The sequence below is a fragment of the Neofelis nebulosa genome, chromosome 3 (genome assembly GCF_028018385.1).
Source record: "Neofelis nebulosa isolate mNeoNeb1 chromosome 3, mNeoNeb1.pri, whole genome shotgun sequence".
Lineage (NCBI taxonomy): Eukaryota > Metazoa > Chordata > Mammalia > Carnivora > Felidae > Neofelis > Neofelis nebulosa.
In genome coordinates, this window is record NC_080784.1 from 154,878,193 (window position 1) to 154,901,477 (window position 23,285).

Below are 23,285 nucleotides of genomic sequence, written 5' to 3' on the forward strand. Positions count from 1 at the left end.
CATCACAAGTGCAGTCTTTAAGCCCCATCACCTGTTTAACCCATCCCTCACCCAATTCCCTTCTGATAACTATCACTTTGTTCTCTATAGTTAAGAGTCTGTTTCTTGGTTTGCCTCTCTCTTTCTCTCCTCTACCTCCCCATTGCTCATTTGTTTTCTTTCTTAAATTCCACATGAGTGAATTCATATGGTATTTTTCTTTCCCCGACTGACTTATTTTGCTTAGCATAATACTTTCTCATTCCATAAATGTCATTGGAAATGTCAAGATTTCATTTTTTTATGGCTGAATAATATCTCATTGTGTATATATATGTATGTATATATATATACACATACATATGTGTGTGTGTGTGTGTATATATATATATATATATATATATATATATACCACATCCTCACATCCTTATCCATTCATCAATTGATGACACTCGAGCTTTTTCCATAATTTGGCATTGCAGATAATGCTGCCATAAACATTGGGTGTATGTGCCCTTTGAGTATTTTTGTATTCTTTGGGAAATACCTAGTAGTGCAATTGCTGGATCATAGGGTTAAAGACCTAAATGTGCGACCTAAAACCATAAAAATCCTAGAGGAGAACACAGGCAGTAATCTTTTTGACATCGACCATAGCCAACTTCTTTGTAGTTATGTCTCTGAGGCAAGGGAAACTAAAGCAAAAATAAACTGTTGGGACTTCATCAAAATAAAAAGTTTCTGCACAGCAAAGAAACAATCAACAAAACTAAAGGCAACCTATGGAATGGGAGAAGATATTAGCAAATGACATACCAGATAAAAGGTATCTAAAATACACAAAGAACTTATAAAACCCAACACTCCAAAAAATGAATAATTCAATTAAAAATGGGCAGAAGACATGAATAGACATTTTTTCCGAAGAAGATACCCAGATGGCCAATAGACACATGAAAAGATGCTCACCATTACTGATCATCAAGGAACTACAAATCAAAGCTACAACGAGATAATCGTCTCACACCTGTCAGAATGGATAAAATCAACAAAACAAGAAGCAACAGGTGTTGACAAGAATGTGGAGAAAGGGGATCCCTCTTACACATTTGGTGGGAATGCAAACTGGTGCAGCCACAGTGGAAAACAGTATGGAGGTTCCTCAAAAGGTTAAAAATAGAACTACCCTATTATCCTGCCTTTGTCTTTAACATCACTTTCTCCTTCTTTTGGAGTTCCTGAGATACTTTTTTTTTTCCAATTTACTAAGTTGACTCTTTAACTCACCAGTTTATAAACGTATCTGATTACTACTAAATTTATATTAAGTTATCTAAATTCTGATTTAGTTTTCTCTCGTGAATTTATTAAGTAAACTATTGAAGCATAACATATCTACAGAAAATTAGGTGAATTATTAGAGCACATTCAGTGCAGTTTCAAAAAGTGAAAATACTCTTGTAAGCATCCTATAGCTCAAGATATAAAATCATCTGCATCTCAGAAGGCTGGACCATACCATTTCCTACCCCCAAATTGTTCAAGTTCCCATCAGTGTTAGATTTGTCTGTTTTTGAACTTTTTCTGTCCTAATAACTAAAAAGCTTAACAATGAAAAATCAACAACTGTCTTAGGTCTGTAAAAGAAATGAGGACACAGGGCAGGCAAACCACTGTCCTCAAGACTGATCAAATAGGTGAAAACAGGGAGCCATGGTTTGCTGGAGCAGAGACTCACAAGCAGAAACCACAGAAACCAGCGTAGGGGTAGGAAACCTGAAATATAATGACAAACTGTTGGAGGCTTATGGCAGGTGAATCTGAAAGTTAAACATTCCATGGGTAGCCAGTCATAGGGGGCCCCTACAATATTAAGAGATTTACCTCCGGGAGACTTACAAGATCTCACAGTATATATATAAGAAAAATTCCCTCCTGCTTCCTACAGGGAGAGGGGGGGAAGGAATGCTAGGAAATATGTCAGGGCACTCTTTTTTTTTCTGTAAACAGGCCTGCCTTCAGAAAAAAATTCTTAAACAGAATCTAACTTTATGGGATATTATCAGAGCCTAATTGACCTAGGGGAAGTGAAATACTCAACTTAAGTCAGCTCTAGCTTTCCACCTGGGAGAATTAAAGTAACCAAGTCCAGCCCACTCTAGCCATCTAGGGGAAGGGAAAAAAAAAGACTGAGAAAACTTACGAAGTTCACAGTGTAGAGGAATACTCACTAAAAGATTGAGACCTAGTCATAGGACTATAGAATGCATTCTCTATCCCCGGACACCTTACCTCATATAACTAAAATACTACATACGGCAGTTTTTTTACTTGGTACATCATTATTCTGGTGATCAAAAAAAACCCCCAAATCCCATTCCTAATAAAAGGCAAAAAACACAATTTGAATACAGAGCATGCACCAGAACAGACATGATGGGAGTACTGGAATTATCAAACCAAAAATTTTAAACAGGTATAATTAATATGCCAAGGGTCTAATGGATAGACAAAATGCAAAAACAGATAGACATTTTAAGCAGGGACTTGGAAATCAGAAGGAAGAAAAAGGAAGTTCTACAAAGATCACTATAACAGAAATGAAGAATGCTTTTGATAGCCTGATTAGTTGAGTGTACACACTTGAAGAAAGAGTGCCTGACACTGAGGACATCTCGACAGAAACTTCCAAAGCTGCAAAAGGAAGCTACAAAGCTCCAAAGAACAAAGATTAAAAACATTGAACAGGATATCTAAGGACTGTGGGACAACTGTAAAAGTGTAACATACATGTAATGGGAATATCAGAAGAAGAGTGAAAGGAACAGAGGAAACATTTGAAACACTAATGACTGAGAATTACCCCCAAATTAATGCCAGACACCACACCATATATCCAGGAAGCTCAGTGAACACTAAGCAAGATAGACGTCAAAAAATGACATCTAGGCATATTATTTTAAAACTACAGAAATTAAAAAAGAAAACATCCTGAAAAGGCAACAGGATGGGGAAAATCCTTACCTATACAGGAACAAAAGGTAAGAATCACAACCAACTGCAACTCAGAAACCATGCAAGCAAATACAGAATGGGGTAATACATTTAAAACCTTGAGACAAAATACTGGCAACAATTTTGCAGATCTCACTCCAAAGGCAAGGAAAACAAAAGCAAAAATAAGGAAATGTGGTTACATCAAATTAAACTGCACAGCAATGTTGTTGGTTTGCATCCCTCTCCAGAGCTCCGAGGGAGTAATCTGAAATGGGCCCCCATATAAGGAAAGGCAGGGAGAGATCTTAAAGGCAGGTCACTCCAGATTGGTAGTTGGTAGTTTTAATAAACAAAGGGAGCTAATATATAAGGTTTGTCTTGAGCAGCAGTAAGAGGAATGGATACCTGCATACAATTATCAAGTCTTAAAAGTTTATATAGAGGCTTTAATTGAGCTCAGTCTCATATAGCACGCAGCATCTTTGTCCTTGAAGCAGCCTCTGGGAGCAGGAAAGAAAGACAACCAGAACCCACATTCCAAAGACAGGAGAGGGGGTGAGGAGCCTCTATCACCCAGGGGCACCTGGCAGTCATGTCATTTCCATTATCTTTGTCAACAGAAAGAAACCATCATCAAAATGAAAAGACAAACTACTGAGTGGGAGAAGATATTTACTAATCATGTATTTGTTAAGGGTTAATATCCAAAATATATAAAGAATTCATACAACTTAATAGAAAACAAACAATCCAATTAAAAAAAAAATGAGCAGAGGATACAAATAGATATTTTTCAAAAGAATACACATAGATGGCCAACAGGCATATTGAATAGAGGCTCAACATCACTAATCATCAGGGAAATGCAAATCAAAACCACAGTGACATAGGTGCCTGGGTGGCTCAGTGGGTTAAGAGGCCTAAGAGGCTGACTCTTGGTTTGGGCTAAGGTTTCGATCTCAGCTTGTGAGTTCCAGCCCCATGTCAGGCTCTGCTGTTAGGCTCTGCACTGACAGCATGGAGCCTGCTTGGGATTTGTCTGTCCTCTCTCTGCCCCTCCTCGGCTTGCTCTCTCTCTCTCTCTCAATAAATAAATAAATTAATTAATTAATTAAAAATAAAATAAAACCACAATGACATATTACTTACATCTCTCAAAATGACTATTATCAGGGGTGCCTGTATGGCTCAGTCGGTTGAGTGTCCAAATTCAGCTCAGGTCATGATCTCACAGTTTGTGAGCTCAAGCCCCATGTTGGGCTCTGTGCTGACAGCTTGGAGCCTGGAGCCTGGAGCCTGCTTCAGATCCTGTGTTTCCCTCTCTCTCTGCCCCTTCCCAGCTCTAGGTCTGACTCTCTCTCAAAAATAAATAAATGTTAAAAACTTTTTTTAATGGCTATTATCAAAAAGACAATACATATAAATTAAATTTTATCCAAACTAAAACCTTACCTATATGGACAATTTTGATAAGAATTAATGACATTTTTTTAGAAAAGCACAGTCTTTTTATTTTTACTTTTTTAGAAAAGCACACACTTTAAAAGCAAAATGTAGGTGGGAATGTTAATGAGAATGTCCTCATTTTTGTATTGTAAGCCAGAAAAAAAAGCTGCATTTTATTTTTAGAGCTTGGAACACACTGATCACTTTAAGTCTGTTAGAGGAGAGGGGTGTAGTAAGAAGAAAAAAGGAAGGTCAGAATGAACAGCAAATGGGGCTGTCATTGCTAAGTTGCATCAATGGAGAAAATGCCACGGGACATTATTCAACTAATCAGGGATAACATGAACGTCCCCATTCTGTCAGAAAATATGTACACAAATGACTTGTTCTTTTATCAGGAACAGTAGGATACAACAGCTTGGCCATTATTTATGTATAGATAAGGAGGATTTTTGTTGTCGTTCCCTTTCTTTCTGTGATGCATCCGTACAGCTTTTTTTTTAAATCTAGTATTCTTCATGCCTGAAACATTTTGAATAAAATATTAATAAAAATAAAAACATCTCTTATTGTATAGTCTTTTTTCACTAATTGGTTTTGATATTAGCTATCAACTTATGAAATACCCTTTTCTCTAGAATAGGCTAAAAAAAAATTTGCCCTATTTTTTTTTTTTTATCTTTATTTTTGAGAGAGAGAGACAGAGCACCAACAGGGGAGGGGCAGAGAGAGAGGGAGACACAGGATCTGAAGCAGGCTCTAGGCTCTGACCTGTCAGCACAGAGTCTGGTGTAGGGCTGGAACTCACGAACCACAAGATCATGACCTGAGCCAAAGTTGGACCCTTAATCTACTCAGTCACCCAGGTTCCCCTTGCCCTATTGTTAATAAGACTTTCAAACTTAAAAACAAAATATGTTGTTTTCGAAGGGATTTCTTAAAATTTTCTGTTATTCTTTAATTATGAAAGATAAGAAAAATATAAAGTAGGTTTTTACCCTCTGCATGAAAATTTTCATGCCAAATATTGTTATGATATTTTGCTGGCAATTATTAACTATGTTCCATTTAATTAAAATGTGTGGCTAAATATCAACTGGTCATCAGGATCTGGAAAAGTATATTTGATTTTTGTTTACTGGTACTAAATTATCTTTCAAGTAGTAAATGATAATAAACATTTCCTTATTTTCCCCTGGGTCCTAGGAAGGAAAAAAGTACATGAGAAATAAATTATTCTTTTAATTGTAACAGCCTTGGCCTAAGTCCCTTGAAGTAAAATTCTTTCTTCCTAGAAAAACAATAAGTACCTCAGTCAAGGTTGGGGCTGTTATGTTGCAAACTCTGTATTTAAATGTTTTGTGACTAAATTTTACATCCACTAAGTAACCGGAGAAGTATTCAAAAGATGACAGCCTAGGGGCACCTGGGTGGCTCAGTTGGTTAAGCGACCGACTTTGACTCAGGTCATGATCTCGCAGTTCGTGAGTTTGAGCCGGGCGTCAGGCTCTGTGCTGACAGCTCAGAGCCTGGAGCCTACTTCAGATTCTATGTCTCCCCGTCTCTCTACCCCTCCCCTGCTCACGCTCTGTGTCTCTGTCTCTCAAATAAACGTTAAAAAAATTTTTTTTAAAAGATGGCAGCCTGTCACAGCTAAGTGTTGTTTTAAAGGAAGGCATTAATTCTACATTATAATTACCTTTATGCATAATCTCTTTGAAAAAGATTGCAAAGATTCTAGCAATAATTTATATGAATGGTTTGATAGTGAAGAGACATTGAAGACTGACACTATTGCCATCCATTCTTCCTTCTCACTTAGCCATCAGTGGTCAAATCTTATAGACTCTTTTTGTAATCAAATAAAGGAAATAAATGCCACTTAACCTAACATACATGAAACATTATAGTTAATGCGATGTATGGTCTTTCTCAGTGTTCAGAGGATGGTTGTGAGAGCATAGAAAGAATTTGTTTTTCAGCTATTTCCCATTTAGTGTCAAAAATTATTAACTAACAAGAGAAATCATAATGAAATGGAGGTAATTTTTCTTATTTTTTAAATGAAGAATTAAGATAAAATTTTATCTGTGTATATAATAAATGCATGAGACTCATAAGGATAGGATCATAATGATAGCAATAAAATGAAAGAGCTCTATGAGCAGAATTCACTTTTCTATTTTATTAATTCTTATATCTTCAATACCTGCATCTAGAATGGTATATACAAAGAGAATATCAATGTAAATAAGTTTCAATGTAAATTATTGCTTAACAAAAGAACTGTCACATGAAACACTAGAAACAAACATAAAACTTGGTTGGAAAAAATGTAAATTAAAAAAACAACTCATGTATATACCCAATATGGCCATCAACTTTTTCTTAATTTCTATTACTCTTGTCCTATTTTAATGTTGTTCTTAATGGTGATAACATTGGCTATATTATATATTAATCACTCTATTCATTTCTAAATAGTTATATTTTAATATGCTAATCAGTGTCTTCTGTACAATATTGCACAAAATATTAATATTTGCACTCCTTGAATAGTTTTTTACTTCAAGTCTGTTATTTTATGTTTTTTAATTCAAAATCTTATTGCTATTATTTTATTTTATTTTTAATTTTTTAAAAATCTTTATCTTTAAGAGAGAGAGAGAGAGAGAGAGAGAGATAGTATGTGAGTGGAGGAGGGGCAGAGAGAGAAGGAGACACAGAATCTGAAGCAGGCTCCAGGCTCTGAGCTATCAGCACAGAGCCCAATGCGGGTCTGGAACCTGGAGCCTTGAGATCATGACCTGAGCCAAAATCGGATCCTTAGCCAACTGAGCCAGTCAGGCGCCCCATTATTGCCATTATTTTATTATTTAAAAAATTTTTTTAACGTTTATTCATTTTTGAGAGACAGAACAGAACATGAGCTGGGGAGGGGCAGAGAGAGAGAGACAGAACCCAAAGCAGGTTCCAGGCTCTGAGCTTCAGCACAGAGCCTGACGCAGGGCTCGAACTCACTGACCAAGAGATCAAGACCTGAGCCGAAGTCGGAAGCTCAACTGACTGAGCCACCCAAGTGCCCCTACTGCCATTATTTTAAACGCAAAATGATACAATGGACTCTTTTAACAATTTGCTTACTTTTGTTGAAATGTAGGATTAGGTTTTTATTTACGTATTTTATAATAATAAACCCAGTAAAGTATACAAGTTACAAGTAAAGTATACAAGTTAGAAATGATTTAAAAGCAAAATGGGAAGGCCACAGTTGGAAAATGAATGATTTATTTGAATAATTATAGAATATAAACCTATCAACTCCATTTACAAAGTTTCCCTTATTGGCATTTACTAACCAAAAAAAAAAAAAATTAAAGTACATATTTTTCCTATAATTTATATCAGTTAGTTCATTTTCTGAATGTCAATACCTCATTGAAATCACTTGATGGGTACCTGGCAGGCTCAGTCAGTAGAACATGCAACTCTTGATCTTGGGGTTGTGAGTTCAAACCCCATGTTGGGCACAGAAATTACTTAAAAAACAGAATTAAAAGAAAAATAAAATCACTTGAAAATTTGTTAACATGATGTTTATAATTTCGTATTGGTGTTTTCAATGTTTTTCATAACTTTCCAACTAATTTCCTAACCCTAAAATATGATTTTGCTTATTTATTTTCTGTTTGGCATCTGTTTACAACAGTAATACTAAAATACAATGTGTTCGACATTGTTTGTCACACAGAAATTTACTTGGTTTTAAAGTGTCAACCAGTATCTCACTGAAGATTTCTAATTCAGGTTATTAGCAGATGATCCCTCAACTATTATCATCTCCTCCTAGCCACCTTCCAAACTTCCAGTTTCCTCATCTTCCAAATTATCAAACACATAAGATACACATAATAGGTTCTTTTTTCCTGAACCATGAAATAATATTTAGTGTTCATACTTTGGAAAATATAGACCAGAGTTCAAGACCTGGGTTCTAGCTTATTGTTGCTGGGTCAATTACATAAACTCTCTAAACCTCAGATTTCTGGTCTACAACATAAACTAATAACCCCTACTTCGTAAGAGCTTGTTAAATATTAAATAATATGATACATAAAGTAGTTAAAAAATATTTGACACAATAATTAACTTCATAGTAGTTACTGTTGTCAGAATATTTCTATAGGACTGAAGTTTCTCTGGCCTTCAAGTATTAAACTAAAATCAAATTCTAAGGGTTTCCATCATTTTAAGCAAACCTATATATTAAAAACAAATTTTATTGTTCATTTATTGTTGAGAGAGAGAGAGAGACAGGGTGCAAGCCGGGGAGGGGCAGAGACAGAGGGAGACACAGAAACCTACACAGGCTCCAGGCTCTGAGCTGTCAGCACAGAGCCCCAATGTGGGGTTTGAATCCACAAACAGCAAAATAATGACCTGAGCCGAAGTCGGACGCTCAACCAAGGAAGCCACCCAAGCACCCCTAAACCTATGTATTTAAATTTTAAATAGTAATCATTTTGTTCAAGGGCCACCTGGGCGGCTCCATCAGTTAAGCGTCTGACTTCCACTCAGGTCATGATCTCACAGGCCGTGGGTTTGATATCCGCATCGGGCTCTGTGGTGACAGCTCACAGCCTGGAGCCTGCTTCTGATTCTGTGTGTGTGTGTGTGTGTGTCTCTCTCTGCCCTTCCCCCACTCACTCTCTATCTCTGTCTCTCAAAAATAAATAAACATTAAAAAAAAAATAATAATTTTGTTCATGCACATACACACTAGAAAAATGAAACTGTGTCATTTTGGGAGTAGAACTCAAGCGCTGGTGCTTTGGAGCATCCATCTTCTAAAATGATTAAAATCTTAGCTTATTTCAGAAAATTGAAAATACAACATTTTGCTTTAAACTTCAGTGACCATGCCAATCAAATTAATCACGTCACCTGTGTTCTACCTACTTTGTCTATATCGCCTATTTGGAAAACTAGATTAAGCAACATGGCATTGCACAGAGAAGATTTTTCTTTTACATGCTTGTTTATATTATTGCATAAGATTTTCTGGCTCAGGAGAGATATTTAGAAAGTAAGGAGCCACGTAACGTAAACCTACTCAGGTCAGTTAAATTAATTGTTCAATGTGGCAACAGACCTAAATCCATCATATTAGAAATCAACCCATTTTACATATTTGTCACCTACTGTATTAATTTCATCAGAAATGTCACTACCTGAATGTTTTATCTCTTATAAGCTGTTGAATAACAGAGATACTTTCTTATTTTGTACATTTTATATCATCTCTCAGGCTGGATTCTTTAAAAAATACATGTTCATTAAAGAGTAAATAAGAAAACTCAATTAAAAATTGAGTTCGAATTAAAAACATAATAAGAAAAAAGTTCTATTTTACATAACAATAAAAATGATCAACTATCTAGACATTAAATGTAACAATTTTTCTTTTACAACATATATAAGAAAACATCCAAAGGTACACAAAATAGACTTGAAAAAAATGTTAACAAAGTACCAGACCTTTGGATAGGAAGATTCAGTTATCAGAAAAATATGTCAATTCACCCCAAACCTATTTTCTGTTGTCTCTGGGAAAAGATTACCACACCCCACCAATGATGACTTGAAATGCTACACTGAGGGAGGGTTTACTTTCACACCCTAATGAGAGAAGCATGACCATTCACTTGCTTTAGCCAAAAAAAGTAAGGAAAATTGAACTGTGCTATATCACAGTAGAAACTAAGTGCTTTCCTTTGGTTTCACCATGTACTTTTTCCTTGGTTTCACATATGAAATAGAAAATCTATTCCTTTAATATGGTTCCAGAATAAGTAACACATAGAACATAACCAAAGCATATATTGATGTGTGGGTGACATATTTGGGAATTGTTATGGACTAAATGTTTATGTCAGAAACATATGAATGTCTTAACATTAATGCGTTAAGATCTAATCCCCAATATTATAGTATTTGGAGGTGGACATTTGGGAAATATTTGTTATGAGAGTAGAGCCCTCATAAATGAAATTAGTGCTCATATAAGAAGAGGCCAGCCAGAGAGCTAGCCTCTCTGTGAGGATAGAAAGAGAATTCTCGGGGCGCCTGTGTGGCTTAGTTGGTTAAGCATCCGACTTCGGCTCAGGTCATGATCTCACCGTCCGTGGGTTCAAGCCCCGCGTCGGGCCCTGTGCTGTCAGCTTGGAGCCCGGAACCTGTTTCAGATTCTGTGTCTCCCTCTCTCTCTCTGACCCTCCCCCCACTCAAGCTCAGTCTCTCTCTGTCTCAAAAATAAATAAACATTAAAAAAAATTAAAAAAAAAAAAAAGAAAGAATTCTCAGTTTGCAGCAGGAAGTAGGCTTTCACCAGACACCAAGTCTGCTGGTACCTTGATCTTAGACTTCCAGCCTCCAGAACTGTGAGAAATAACTGTTAGCTGTTTAAGCCACTTTATGGTAATGCATTATAACAGCCTAGACTGAGACAGAAATTGGTACTGAGAAGTGGACTGATGCTGTAACAAATATCCCAAAATCTTGGAGCTGAATAATAGGTAGAGGCTGGGAGAGCGTTGAACAGTATGCTAGAGAAAGCCAATATTGCCATGAAGGGAATTTGAAAGGAGAGCTCTAGAGAACCCTTTCATCTTCCTAGAGGGTACATAATCATGAACAGAATGCAGGTAGCAACATGGACGTCACAGGAGATTCTACTAAGGAAATGAGGAAAATGCTATTGAAAACTAGAAGACAGGCAATGCTTGGTACAAAGTGGCAAAGAACTTGGCTGAATGGTGTCCATGTTCTGGTGTTTTATAAAAGGTAAAATCTGTTAGCAATGAAATTGGATATATCAGCTAAAAAAATGTCTAAAGCAAAGTATTGAAGGAGCAGCTTGGTTCCTCCTGCCTGTTTACAGTAAAGTGTGAGAAGAAGTAAATTGAAGACAGAATTATTAAGCCAAAGGAAACTAGCACTTAAATTTGGAAATTCTCGGGGCGCCTGGGTGGCGCAGTCGGTTAAGCGTCCGACTTCAGCCAGGTCACGATCTCGCGGTCCGTGAGTTCGAGCCCCGCGTCAGGCTCTGGGCTGACAGCTCAGAACCTGGAGCCTGTTTCCGATTCTGTGTCTCCCTCTCTCTCTGCCCCTCCCCCGTTCATGCTCTGTCTCTCTCTCTGTCCCAAAAATAAATAAAAAACATTAAAAAAAAATAAATAAATAAATTTGGAAATTCTCAACCTATCCGTATTCCAAAAAAATGAGAAAGCATGTTCAGAAGAAAACATTAGGAGTCTGTCCAAACAACCACGTGATAAGTAGATCAGTGTGGATGTGAACCAGGAACTTGATCAGCACCTTAATCAGTAAGAACACTGCCAGTTTGAACTGAATAGAAAAGAGATCAGAAGGAATGAAGGAAGGCTGTCAGCCTATTTGGATTTCACAGCACAGGACAATAATACTGTTCTGTTACAAATGTGCTGTGCTCTTCTTGGAAAGGGAAGAATGAAGCTGAAAGGTAATTCAGACATCATTAGGGCTGCCTGCTCCATTTCAAAAGAAGGAGCCATTGCCTTGCTTTCAGTCCTGTGCCCAAAGCCACTTGGACCTCTACTCTGTCCTGCAGAAGCCTGGTGGGGGCGGGGGCTCAGGGGGAGGACCCCCACCAACACAGCAGAGTAGCAGGGACAAAACTGCAGCCTTCTTGGGGCCGGGGGGCAGAGTATGAAGCCAAAGAGGATTTTTAGGCACTAAATCTATTCTAAGCCACACAAATAAAATGTGTCATTTAATTCTTAAAATTCTGTCAGTTATATATAATTTTCTAAGGACTCAGGCTCCTATACAGAGTGGGCTATGTTTAAAAAGTTACACCTGCCCATTTTTATTTGCATAAAAATGCATATTATTCAAGACCTATCCAGAAATGCAAATTGCTTTATTACTTTATTTTTATTTTTTTAGAGTTTATTTATTTATTTTGGAGAGAGAGACAGAGAGAGAGAGAGAGAGAGGGAGAGAGAACATGAGTTGGGGAAGGGCAGTGAAAGAAGTGGAGAGAGAATCCCAAGCAAGCTCTGTGCTGTTAGCACAGATCCTGATGCAGGGCTCAAACTCACCAACCTTGAGATCATGACCTGAGCCAAAATCAAGAGTTGGACACCTAACTGACTGAGCCACCCAGGCACCCCTCTCTCCCTTTCTAAAGTAGTGTACAGTCCTGTCAATATTCTTTAAAAAACCCATTATTTTATTTTTTTAAAAGTTTCAAAATAAAAATGAGAACAGATAACTATAAATTTTTTAAAATAAAATCATCATGCAATATGTTTTTTGATACACATTGTACCAAGACACATTTGTTTCACAATGAAAAACAAAGCTTTAAGAGATAAGTATACTTCAGAGTCAATATTTTCCATAATTGGTTTTCCTGTATATTTCATACCAAATATATGCTACTGGATTAGTTGCTCAATAGATTAAATTTACTCTCAAGCAAACTAGAACTGAAAAAAAAAAAAAAAAAAGCAGGTGTTGCTGCTTAATGGAACTGTGAGCCTATTTCTGTAATGAGCTTTACAGATACATAAATCTTATCTGATTTTTCAAATCACATTCTGCATTTTATAAGAATTGTGCGCTACTGTGATGCCTGGGTGGCTCAGTCAGTTAAGTGTCCAACTTCGGCTCTTGTCATGATCTCGCAGTTCGTGGGTTTGAGCCCAGCGCATCATGCTCTGTGCTGACAGCCCAGAGCCTGAAGCCTGCTTCCGATTCTGTGTCTCCATCTCTCTCTGCCCCTTCCTTGCTCACCCTGCTCTGTCTCTCTCTGAAAAATAAGTAAACATTGAAAAAACTAAAATAAAAAGAATTGTGCGCTACTAAAACCTTCAAGAGAACTACAAACTTTAAATTGGTTGTTAATTTGAAGATCTTTCAAAAACTCAGTTTTAAATTCTATGGCATTTTTGTTGAAGCATCAGGGTCATTTAAATATTTTTATTACCAATGGAAAAAACTTTACTATACTGTATTACTGAATATTTTCCATAACAATCCTTGAAGCCATAGAAGGATCCAAACAGAGGGCATGTAAATTTCTCATTCAGCAGACTTTGTGGACATAAACATTGCAAAGGATTTTCACAGATAGTCTTAAAACTCTGTTTCTTTTTATGCTTAAATTTATATGTAAAACTTCTCGCTAAGGGTGATTAGTGTTTGATAAATTTGAATTATTCCACCACAAGTTTTGTACAGTATTAACAAACACACTATTATTCATTTCTACATCTTATTAACATTCTAAACCTATACAACTGTAACCTGAGTTATCTTTTTACTTCTGTAAGTGTTGTGAAAATAATGAGTAGAAGCCCATAGCCAAACTCTGGGACCTAGGGTAGGTAGCCAGGGGGAAAGAGCCAATATTTGGTAGTCCCAAAGCAGTGTCCTCATAGAAGGCAAAAAGGAAAAAGGGTAAGGGGAACATGTAGAGAAGTTTAGGCTATGAGGGAATGCTTGGATAAATTCGAGTGACAAAGTACTCATCTTTAGCAGGGATATGGGCTGGTCAGGAATGTTTGGGATAAGGAATTGTGTGAGGACACTGGAAAAAAATCTGGGGCCTCATTATCCCATATTTTGTAGGCCAACTTTATGGATTACCTATGGAAGTATCAGTTACCTAAGAGATGCGGGTAGCATTAGATATCTCAGAACTGGGTGGGCCTCCCTTAAATCCTGAGGAAGACGACCTCATTTACAAAATCAGTGTGTCAATTTTAACGTTGGTTTCCTTAATAATAGTGCTCATAGTAAGAGCTTGTCTTACTGCATAGCTTTCGATATCCTGCTCTTTCATGGCAGAATGAATTACACACTGATGACTGTATCTTAGCCTCACGATACGTAGAGGGTTGGTTAAAAGCAATATCAAGCAAAAGAGGGAAGGTTAAAAAACTAAAACTGGTGTCTATTGCACACACATAGACCAAGCCTCAGAAGATGTGCTGGGCAATCAATGAGTAGGTGTGTGTTATCAAGTCTTCCTGTCGTGTGAGTTTTACAATAAATAAAACAAGGCAGGAATTTGCAAAGAAATGGGCCTACCAGGCAAAGGATATGTAGGTAGTGCAAAGAGTAGGAAATGGGCAGTATCTGTATGTGGTGAACAGTTGGGATGACAATGGAAATCTTGCAGGATAAATAATTATTGTTATAGGGGAGGAGTAGAGAAAAATTAAAAATATATATGTATATACAGATTTTTATATTTTCTTTATAATTTTAGGTAAAAGATTAAGAATGAAAAACACAGTTTTTAGAAAACATCAATTGTGTCATGAATCATAAAAAGGATTAGATGTCAATGTTCTTGGAGGAAAAAGGTAAAAAAAAAAAGAATTTGTAAAAACTTTAATGCTTTTTGGTGTTCTGACAAAAATCCTAAAGATTAAGATGTTGGATAATTTGAAAAAAAATTCTTTAGCATTTAAAAATATATCTAGAAGTATCTGTTCTATATTCAGCCTATATATAATCTCTTTGGAACCATGCATTTGTAAAACAGATGTGACAGCAGATGGTAGTAAACAATGCATTTTTTTTTATAACTGATTAACAACTTTTGCCAAATGCCAGTGGTAATAAAGAAATCCACTTTATCTTGGACTACAAGGAATTAAATATTCAGTGATAATAAAGGCAACTATTTTGGTTTACCTGGATATCGCTCACCTCTTTGAACGGTGTTAAATAGTAGCAACTTAGTCTAAACTTAGCTCTGCCTTTACATTGCCATTTTTTAACTAAGTACGGCAGTTATTGTATTTCATGAAGGCAAGATAAATCTTTAATCAATTTTGTCATGTCTTGATTATTCGCAAAACAGGATGACAGAGAGAAAAGAAATAAAATCTGTCCGGCATAAGGTGAAATTTATTGCTATAATTTTACAGAAGAGTCCCTTTGATGTCATAAACTACAAGAAAAAAGCATGAGCAGTTTATTAAAAAAACATAAGAATAGTGAGATGAGATTGCAGGCTTTATAGCAATCCACACTTTATATTGGATAATTCATTCTTGTCCCACTATAGAAAATAGTAAATTGATTTGATTTTATATGTAGCTGTCCCATTAATTTTCAAAGCATAACCTTATGAAGATCAAAGTAGTCAAGTTTGCTGACATCAGCTTTGTAAGAGGGAGCTTATCACTCCCTAAAGTGAAAATGTAGTGTTATCAAGAAACACATCTGCAAATCCAGCTATTGTCAAAGGATCGTGACATATAAATGATCTATGTGGCACTGTTGATGTATCCATTTCACTAAAACTGTTAACAAAAATGACTTTAAAAGTTAGGAAATGAGAGCCATGGCTTTAATGATATTATCAGCTTCATAACATTTTCTTTTTTTAGTTGAAAGAAGGTTTTATTGTTTTCCATCATAACATTAGCACATTTTTACTCGTTGTGTGCCAGATATGTCTATTGTGACAAAAGCTAATTTGGAGGAATTGCTGAGATTCAAACGATTAATTGAGTTAGTCATTTTATAATAAAATTGTTTTCTGTTTGGTTTTGATGCTTTTGTTTGGGTCAGAAAATGTGCCTTATGTCTATGAAATCTAATATTACTCAAGACATGTTTTCTCTTTTTTTTTTAAATTTCTTTATTTATTTTTGAGAGAGAGAGTCAGCAGGAGAGAGGCAGAGAGAGAGGGAGGGAGAGAGAGAGAGAGTCCCCAGCAGGCTCTGCACTGTCAGTGAAGAGCCCAACTGGAGGTGTGGGAAGGGGACCCGATCCCATGAACTGTGAGATCACGACCTGATAGTAAATCAAGAGTCATACACTTAATTAAATGAGCCACCCAGGCGTCCCAAGACATTTTTTTTTCTTAAACTAGATCAGTGTATAAAATTAAAATATAGCATCCACTTAATTTATTAAATCTGTAGGAGGGAGCATGTGCCATTACCTTATATAATGGTACTTACTTGTTTAACTGCACCATGTACATATAGCAGCATCAGAATTATTAACCTGTACCCAGCGGGTCAAAGGTAAGTGTCAGTTGTAACTCCCTTTCTGGTTTTCTACATGTAACATTATACTTGAGAGAAGTTAGAATGCACTTAACATTTCAATTATTCATTATTATTATCTCATGTAAAATCAAGAAAGAATACTCAGAGTCTCTAAGACTTAGTAAAATAATTTTGATTCCCATTTGAATTTTTTATTTATCTTTACCTAAAATTTTAAAACACTGCAACCATGTATGCAAATTGGGATGGGGAAACGATTTTAAAATATGCTAGCCATCTCCATGAAGGAAAACAGTTTTGAAGAATTACTTATCATTTGAATATGTGTTCATGACAGAGGTAAATCTACTATAAACACACTATAAAACCAAAGACCTTCGCCAAGTACATTAATCTGTTGTTTGTCTTAACTTGCCTAATGTTAAGGCAACTGTCTGAACGCATTTTTTTAAATCATTTTTCAAGATTCATCAAACTCCACTTAAACATAAATGCCACTCTTATTCATTCAGTCACCAAAATCTATGTGTAACCCTTAACTCCTTGACACTATACCCTTATACCCAAATTAATAATTACTCAATTTTTCTCTAATTCCTAAATATTTCTGGAGGATGTTTGCCATTTTCCATCTTTATTGGCATTTTTCTAGGAGAAACCACCAACATCTGGTCCATGGATTATTACAACAGCTTTTTAAATTTTGTCTCCTCTCCATCTGTGCTCTAATTAATTCTCCATAAAAATAAGTTCATATAAAATTTTCAGAACATTTATATATATTTAGAAAATTTTGAGAATAGTACAGAGTTCCCATGTATCACTTACCCAGTTTCCCTAGGATTGACATCTTATGTTATTATGGTATAATTAACTCTTATTCTGACATTTGTATTAACTAAAGCTTATAATTTGTTCTCATCTTCTTATTTGCTAACAGTCTTTTTTCTGTTTTGGGATCCCATCCAAAATATATTTACTTATCCTTTCTATTTAGGCAACTCTTGGTGGTGACAAGTTTGGCATTGCTTTGTTTTTGATGCCCTTATTAGTTTTGAGAGGTACTGGTCAGGTATTTTGTAGCAAATCCCTCAACTAGGATTTGTTTATGGTTTTTCTCACAATTAGATTGGAGAATGTATGTTTTGGAAAACCAGAGAGAAAGTGCTGTTTTCATCACAACATAACAAGGGAGTATAGTATCAACTGGCTCCTTCTATTGAAAAATGTATTAGATATCAAGATCTGGCTGATGGGTGTGCTCCTTGCTACTGGGTGTTGTTGCTTCTAGGCCTGAGAGAGAAAGAAGATATGTGCGTTATCAACCAATGTATATCTATGTGTCTATAAAGATTTCTAAATGTGACCAGTGTGTCTATATTAAGCTAAACATGCATTCAGGTTGAGGTCTCCAATTCCACTAATCCATTACCACATAGATAATCCTAAACTACGCTTTTTGCTTATCTATCAACTCCCACTCCAAGAATGAGAAATCTGGCTTCCACCATCTGCCATCTTTTTTACTTACTTGTTTAACTGCACCATGTACATATAGCGGCATCAGGATTATTAACCTGTACCCAGGGGGTCAAAGTTTATTAGCTATGGTGCAATGCTTGTGAGTTCTTTTTGCATTTAGTCTTTCAGATTCCACTCATTTCCAAAATTTCTTTATCCACCCCTTTCAGGGGATTATTTTATGTATTTATAGTAAAGTTAAAATTTTTTTGGACACACACTGCCTTTCATATGGCATACTCCAATGAACTTTTTTAAAGAGACTTTTTCTAGAGCATTTTTAAGGTCAAAGAAAAAAATTAAGGAAATTGCAGAGTTTGCATATACTATCTACCTGCACACGTAAACATGTACACTCATTGTCAATATTTGGTATCAGAATTACACATTTGTTTCCGTGGGTGAACCTGCATTGACATCATAATCACCCAAAAGTCCATAGTTTACAATAGGGTTCTTGTACATTCTATGTGTTTGGCAAATGCATGATGGCATATATTCACCATTATAGTAGCATACAGAATAGTTTTACTTCTCTAAAATTCCTATGTGCATGCATATTTGTCTGTCCTTCCCACCAAATCTTCACAACCACTGATCTTTTTACCATCTCCATGGTTTTGCTCTTTCTACAATGTCATATAGTTGGAATCACATAGGACGTACCCTTTCAGATTGGCTTCATTCACTTAGTAATATGCATTTTAATGTTCCTCCATATATTTTCTCAGTTTCATGCTCATTTCTTCGGCACTGAATAATATTCCATTATTTGGATATGACAGTTTGCTCATTTATTCACTTAGGGAAGGATACCTTGGTTGCTTCCAAGTTTTAACAACATAAATAAAGCTGGTATGAACAACTGTTCAGATTTTTGTGTGGGCATAGGTTTAATTCATCAATTTAAGTAAATATTAAGGAGTACAACTGCTGGACCTTATGGTAAGAGTATGGTTAGTTGTTGCTGACGTTGTTGTTGTTTTCATCAAACGTATTTTATTTCATTGGTTAGTTTTGTAAGAAACTTCCAAACTGTCTTTACAAAGTGGCTGTACCATCCCAGATTCCTCAATGATTTTTTTCTTTAATTTATATTTATTAAGGTTCTCTCTTTGTGTTTGGAGTGCTATGGGTTTTACCATAGCTAGGCATCATATATTCAACATTAAAGAATCATACATAGCAACATAGAATACTTTCAATGCCTTAAAGATTCCTGGTGCTTCATTTATTCAAATCCGCTGTCCCCAACCCCTAGCAAGCACTGATTGTATTACACTTTCTATAATTTTGATCTTCCAGAATATCATATAAATAAAATCATAAATAATGTTGTCTTATCAGACCAGCATCTTTTACTTAGCAATATACATTAAAGACTCAATGTAATTGTTTGCTTGATAGCTCTTTCTTTTTAATTGCTAAATGGTATCCCATTGCATAGTTGTGCTACTGTTTCTTTACCCATTCACATATGAAAGGAGATCTTGGCTATTTCCAGTTTTTGGTGGTTTATGAATAACACTGCTATAAATCTATGTATGAATATTTATATTTCCTGTGTTTTTTGTGTAGGCATAGTTTTCAACTTAGTTGGGTAGACACCTGTGAGTATGAATGTTAGATCTTATGATAAAACTAGGTTTAACTTTAGAAGAAAGTTTGAAAATTTCTTACAAAGTTAGAAATTTTGCACTATTTTGCATTCCCTCCAGTAATGCATTTATCTACATCCTCACCATCAATACTGCCAGTATTTTTTATTTTATTTTAGTGATTCAAAAACATTTCAGTGATATCTCATTTTGTTTTATTAATGTTTATTTATTTTTGAAGAAGGAGAAAGAGAGTGTGAGTAGGGGAGGGGCAGAGAGAGGATCAGAGGTCAGAGGATCCAAAGTGAGCTCTGTACTGACAGCAGAGAGCCCCATGTGGGGTTCAAAATCATGAACTGTGATGGGGCGCCTGGGTGGCGCAGTCGGTTAAGCGTCCGACTTCAGCCAGGTCACGATCTCGCGGTCTGTGAGTTCGAGCCCCGCGTCAGGCTCTGGGCTGATGGCTCGGAGCCTGGAGCCTGTTTCCGATTCTGTGTCTCCCTCTCTCTCTGCCCCTCCCCCGTTCATGCTCTGTCTCTCTCTGTCCCAAAAATAAATAAAAAACGTTGAAAAAAAAATTTTTTTAAAAAAATCATGAACTGTGAGACCATGACCTGGGCTAAAGTCAGACGCATAACTGACTGAGCCACCCAGGCACCCCTCTCATTTTGTTTTAATGTGCAACAAACAAATGAAATTTTTGCATATGTTTTTTCCCCAATAATATGTACTTTTGGGGGGTGGTATTTAGACATTTTGCCCAATTTTTAAATTATGTTTTTCTCTAGTTGCTTGGTTTTAAAAATTATTGGACTGTTTCAAATATACTTCCTTTACTAGACATGTGCTTTAAAAAATATTTAAGGATGAGATCTTGCCATTTGTGACAAAACGTTTGACCTAAAGGGCATTGTGATAAGTAAAATAAGTCAGACAAAAAAAGATAAAATACCATATGATTTCACTTATATGGAATCTAAAAGCAAAATTTAAAAAAAAATCCAATTAATAAACCACAGCAACAAAAGCAGAATCAGACCTATAAATACAGAGAACAAACTTATGGTTGCCAGATGGTGGGTGATGGACAAAATGGGTGAAGATGAATTGGAGATACAGGCTTTCAGTTATGGAATATATAAGTCATGAAAATAATAGGCACAGCATAGAGAATGCAGTCAATGCTATTGTAATAGCATGAGATGGTGACATATGGTAGCTATATTTGTAGTGAGCATAGCATTGCATAGCATAACATATAGGCATATTGAATTACTATGTTGTATACCTAAAAATAATTAATAAAATTAAAAATTAAATTAAATAAAAATATAAAAAAGAATACTTTTACCTACTCTAATTTTTCTTGCTTTTACTTAATCCCACAAATTGTAGTGTGTTGTATTCTCAATTTAATTTAGTTCAAGGTATTTTTAAATTTCTCTTAAGCTTTCTTTGACCCAGGTATTATTTAATTTAAATATATGGAGATTTTACAACTACATATTTGTCATCAAATTCCATTATTGGTGTGAGGATGTAATTTGTATGATTTCTCTCTCTCTCTTTTGAGAGAGTGTGCACAAACGCTAGTGGGGGAGGTGCAGAGGCAGAGGGAGAGGAATCTTTTTTTTTTTTTTTATTCATTTATTTATTTATTTTTTAATATATGAAATTTACTGTCAAATTGGTTTCCATACAACACCCAGTGCTCATCCCAAAAGGTGCCCTCCTCAATACCCATCACCCACCCTCCCCTCCCTCCCACCCCCCATCAACCCTCAGTTTGTTCTCAGTTTTTAACAGTCTCTTATGCTTTGGCTAGAGGGAGAGGAATCTTAAGCAGGCTCCATGCTCAGCACAGAGCCCTATGTGGGGTTCAATCTCACAACTGTGAGATCATGACCTGAGCTGAAATGAAGAGTCGAGTACTTAACCAACTGAGCCACACAAGTGCCCCTGTATGATTTCTCTTTTTGAAATTTGTTAAAGAGTAATTTATGGCTCTGAATGTGTTCTGTCTTAGTGAATGTTCCACGTATGCTGAAATGAATGTGCTCTGCTGTTGTTGGATGAAGTAGTCTACAAATGCCAATTAAACAGAATTTATTCTTAGTGCTGTTCAGGGCAACTATAGCCTTACTGATTTTTCTGCCTGTTTGATCTATCAGTTACTGAAAGAAGGGTCTTAACTTTATAAATAACAGTGGATTCATTTATTCCTATTCTCAGTTCTGTCATATGTTAGGTCACGTATATTGATTATTGTTAGGTAAACATAGGTGTTAGGATTTTTATGTCTTCTTGGGTAATTGACCCTTTTACTATTATAAAATGCTACTCCTTTACTAGTCTCCCTCAATCTGAAGTTGGCTTTTCTGAAATTAATTTTAATTTTTTTTTACATTTATTTATTTTTGAGAGACAAAGAAAGAAGAGCACAAGTGGGGGAGGGGCAGACAGAGGATGAGACACAGAATCCAAAGCAGGCTCCAGGCTCTGAGCTGTCAGCACAGAGTCCCACGAAGGGCCCAAACCCATGAACCGTGAGATCATGACCTGAGCTGAAGTTGGACACCTAACCGACTGAGCCACCAAGGCACCCCTGTCTGAAATTAGTTTTGATATAGTGTTATCGTCATATATATTTTTCCTTCTTTGTTTTTAACTCATCTGAGTCTTTTAAGTGGGTTTTTTATAGAAAAAATAATTAGATCTTGTCTATTTTTTAGTCCATGCTGATAATTTTTGTCCTTTCATTTGTATTTTTATATTTTTCACATAAAATGTTATAGATTTGGATTCATTCCTACCACATTTGTGAAATTTTGTTTGTATTCATTGCATTTGTTCTGTTTTTCCTCATACTTTTTTTTTTTTGCATTTTCTGGTTTTAATTGAGAATTTTCATATGATTCCATTTTACCTTCTTTTCCTGTCTTTATTTTTTCTCCTACTCCCTTCCTTTATATAGATACAGGTAAGTCTGTAGTAAAAAGTTCCCTTGGTTTTAATTTGTTTGAGAAAATATTTATTTATGATTGTCTTGAAAGATAATCTGGCTACATGTGGAATTAAATGTTGGTGGTGTTTTATTCCTCTGCCGTATTTTAAGTCTATCAATCTACTTTCTCCTTGCCTGCATGATTCTTCAGAATTCTACTGTGATTACTATCTATGTTCCTTTATAAGTAAGATTTCTTTGTTATGGGTTAAATTGTGTTCCTCAAAAAGATATGTTGACATCATAACTTCTGGTAAGTGTGAGTTTGACCTTATTTGAAAATACGCTCTTCACATATATAATCAAGTTAAAATAAAGTCATTAGAGTGGGCCCAATCCAATATGACTGCTATCCTTATAAGAGAAGGGATGGAGACGGAGGCACAGGGACAACACCATGACAGAGATTGCGGTGATGTCTACAAGCCAAGGGATACCAGGACAGCTGGCAACACAAGGAGCTAAGAGAAAGTCATGGAACAGATTCTCACCAGGAGCCTCTGCTGACCTCTTGATTTCATTCTTTTAGCTTCCAGAACACTGGGAGAATAAATGTGTTGTTTTAAGCTCTGCTTTGTGGTAGAATAATGGTCAGAGAAATGTAAATAAACTTCCTATAGGCAAGGCCTTTGTTCTGTTAGTGGTTGTATCTCCATTGTC